At 39.8% G+C, this 3,859-nt stretch overlaps 1 protein-coding gene across 1 annotated transcript in view; it reads right to left on the minus strand.

Annotated features, from left to right (window-relative positions):
- Nucleotides 1-3,859, minus strand: part of NPSR1 (neuropeptide S receptor 1) — a 54,308-nt gene that overhangs the window by 4,516 nt on the left and 45,933 nt on the right. The gene's annotated exons all lie outside the window — the stretch shown is intronic.

The raw sequence follows: 3,859 nt of genomic DNA on the forward strand, positions 1-3,859 counted from the left end.
AGAGTCATGGATATTATGAAGCACAGAATAATGACTTGGTGCTACCTTGTGAGTGTGAAGCTGATGAATGAAATGGTACCCTGGGGATACCGACAGGGGCAACATCTATGAGAAATGCACTTAAACCCTGTTGTGCTCACTTTTTGGTCTCACAGTCCTGGGACAGAAATCAAGGAGGATAGAAGTATCAGGTAGATGGGAAGAGATAGATGATTCAAATCCAGACCCACTGGATATTTAGAGGGGAATATATATATACTTCTAATGGGTAAGAGGAAAAACTCGCTAGTCCACAACGACCTTGGATAGTTATGTCCTTTTCCTAGGTGATAACAAATGTGGAGTTCTACTTATTTAATACAGAACAGGTAAAAATAGTTCCTTCAAGCTAAAGAGCATTTTGAACCCACCTCCTGGATGAAGATGTCACCTTTTCAGCAGTTTACATAAAAAAAATACAAGGCCTTGCTCTGTCTGCCTTTCCTCCTGCAAGCGTGCATGATGTGCAGCTACAATCACTAAGCAACAACACACTTTTGATTGGTATTTTCATTTTTAGTCTGCTGAGGAAGATTAAAATAATTTAAGAATATTTCAGCTAATGCCCTTGGGTTGCCATGTTTTCCTGACGTAAAAACCAAGCATCATAAGAGAGCTCATAAATAAATACGTGCTGTAGTCATTTGCATGCATACTATGATATTAAAATATTATATGAGTTGTTGTGGCCCATCATTTGTGGGTAAGAGAATAAAGAAAGGGAAGAATGAGCCCAGGTGGAGCAGTCAAACCTGGATGGAAAATTAATCCAGGCCTTTTTGAGAAGGAGCTGCTCAAGCTGCGAAGACCACAGGATAGAAAGGGCTTGCTGTTAATTGGGAAATGCAGTGATTTTTTCTAGCCTGGAGAAGATGCAGATCTGTAGAGGTGGCAGGAAAATACAAGAATATGGTTCAGACTATGGATGTAACTCAACAAATTACATTCATTGCATCTTCAAAAGCAATTTAGCTTGATCCAGATTCTGAAGGACTCAGAAGCATGTTCACTGTAGCATGTAATTAGTTAATGGTGATGTTTAATTTGACCCCGTTGGTAATTGCAGCATCCCCTGTCCATGTAAATAAGTAACTCATGGTTAGTCATATAAATGCCATTTTTTAATAGCCCCACTCCATTTTATTTTTCATTCCTGCCTCACTTCTGTTTTGGAAAACAAAATGTCTGCTGGTAAAGCTGTGTATTGATATGACCAACCTTCAGAGTTATTGATCTGCTCACATTTAAACACAGAAACTTTTGTTTTTATTGAATTATTGCAGTGTGATAGCATCCCACCCAACCTCAGTATTTATTAGTAAAACGAGCCTTTACAATGGGAAAAAGCCCACGTAAGCTCCCTGCTAATTGCTTGCATTTATCATCCAGAATTGTCTATTGTTCCTTGTACTTCATTTGTGCAAAGTGACGCAGCTGCATTATGTTTTACGGTAGCTAATTTACAGCACTATTTATCCAAAGACAAAAGGCGTATGTAACTTCATCCGAACACGCCATCAGACGCATGTGTAACGAGTGAGTGAATAGATGGGCAGAGACGAGAACATATGTGCAAGGTCTAGTCCTTTTTATTTTGAAATGGGAATTATAGGCAAAAATGGTTGTGCTTGTTGAACCAAGCTCGAAAAATGACCTTTGGTATTTTTGTTACTGACATTTTTTTTATTCTCTGTTTTGATTTAATTCAGAGAAATAGTTTTTATTTAATCTAATTTTGATACTCATTGCAATGACTTGGTTTTAGTTGCATATCTTTCCTTTTCACTGATTCTGTTTTTTCCCTTCTAATTATTTTTCTGCTACTCCGAAGCAAATGTTCGCTATGGAGTTTTGATTTCAAACAGCAGATGGATATTTTTTCTGTGCTTCAAGAGGAACTTTTGCAAGTTTTTTTTCAGCCTGAATTTGGAATTATATTAGACAAATATCTATGTTTTACATTTATCAGATTAAAATGTAGAAAATATCTTTGGCAATCATGAATAACAGCTAAGAAGACTCTGAATTTCTGGATGCTCAAGTGTCAGAATATAATTATGTAGCAATATGGAACAGAAACCCGGCAGCTTGCCTGTATCCTCATCACAGGTCCTGAGGAGACCAGGTGCAAGTATTTGCCGGAGAGAAGTCTGTAATCTTGATTTGACCCATATTTAACCACTGTTCAGCGTTGTCCCAGAGATGTTCAGCTATCAGATACTGTTTGAGCTTTGCTTGGTATATCTTGGCGTAGGAGAAATGGCTTTGGTTATCACTGGTGACACTTGTCCCAGAGCAGGAGGGAAATAATTACTGCAGGTTGCCTAATCAAGTTTTCTGAATTTTCTGGGTTTTGGTAGCTCAACAATATCAACTGCAGGAGAAGTGGTCAGTTAGTCTAAAGAAGAGGGAAGAACAGGCCAGAATTTCAAGTGCTGTAAAGAAGAACCTGATGCAGGATCTGTGGCTCTTCCTGCCCAACATAAAGGCAGTGGGGAGGAGAAGAGCTTTTACATGAAAAAACCAAATATTCTGCTCTTTTCTCAGCTCTCAAAGACAACCACACACTTGGGTTAAAAAATCTAATCATAGCTTTTCACTCTCGTTTTGTTATTCAGGTCTTGTTCATTTGTATTATAATCAGGCAAAAAACTCGCCACAAAACCACAAGCTGTTTGGTGACTGATTGCTGATCCTCTGGCTGTGAAGTGGTGGGAACAGAGCTCCCAAGTAGTTAAACCTTTCAGGGATGTTGTAGGTTTTTGTTCAAAAGTTGTTTTGTTATATATATGTTTAAAAGGGTGGGTGGGGGGTGGGGGGAAGATTGTTTTCTTCTGTTTCTTGTTTTGGCTTGGAATCCACAGGGTTTGCTCGCAGCATGTCTGGGGGGTCAGTCCATCAGTGGAAGGGTTTTCCAGACTGAGCATAAGGTTATCAGCTAAATAATTCATTCCACAGGCTGCAGCGTTATGAATAACACAATTCCTGTGAGTTAGTCGGAGGCTGTGTCAGGAACACGTGAAATCAGCTCTGCTGAGAGTGCTGAGGGATGGATGAGAGAAGCTTAAAAGATGATGGTACCTAGACTGTAACAAGTGAAAAACACTCAGCCAAACTGGCGTATCGAGTGTGGATTTAAGTCCTGCACCTGAAAAGCAGAATTTTATCCTTTGTATGCACTTTGGATGAAATGTGCCAGAAAAAGTGCTGTCATCAGTGAACCGCTTTGCTCTAGAGGTTGGGTTTTCAGCAGATTCAGGCAGCAGAACTAATTAAGAATTAACTCCGCCAGCCAGTGTCCCATATTGCATCAGACACCTGCCATGCAGCTAAATCAGAGTGCTCCGGCAGAGAAAATAAAGTAGCTGCGCAAACAAAACCAATTATTGCAGAAAAGATCGTATTCACGCTCTGTGCTCGCCCTGCCACACTTCCTCACGAACTGTGGTGGGTGCTTCGGCTTCTGGTTTATTTATATTCCTGGCTTCTTAGATATTGATCCTTGACTTTTCAGTCACGCGTTGATGGATCATCTCTCCGTTGTTACGTTGTGACCTTTTTGTATTAACATCCTCAGCTAAAGGCCATTAAATTAAAAAAAAAATCACACGATGCCTTCATTCACGAAATAACACCTTTCATTGCTATAATTAATATTCTGACAGAGTAACAGATGACAACGTATGTGTTCTATCTCACGTCATCATGATGAAACAGCATCTTGTTTGTCACCAAACTGACTGTGCATCGGAAAGCAGCCAGTGGAACAAAACTTTTGCAGAGAAATCGAGGCCCTCCGGACATTAACAGCCATTCCTGC

The sequence above is a fragment of the Buceros rhinoceros genome, unplaced genomic scaffold (genome assembly GCF_000710305.1).
Source record: "Buceros rhinoceros silvestris isolate BGI_N320 unplaced genomic scaffold, ASM71030v1 scaffold8529, whole genome shotgun sequence".
In the NCBI taxonomy this organism is placed as follows: domain Eukaryota; kingdom Metazoa; phylum Chordata; class Aves; order Bucerotiformes; family Bucerotidae; genus Buceros; species Buceros rhinoceros.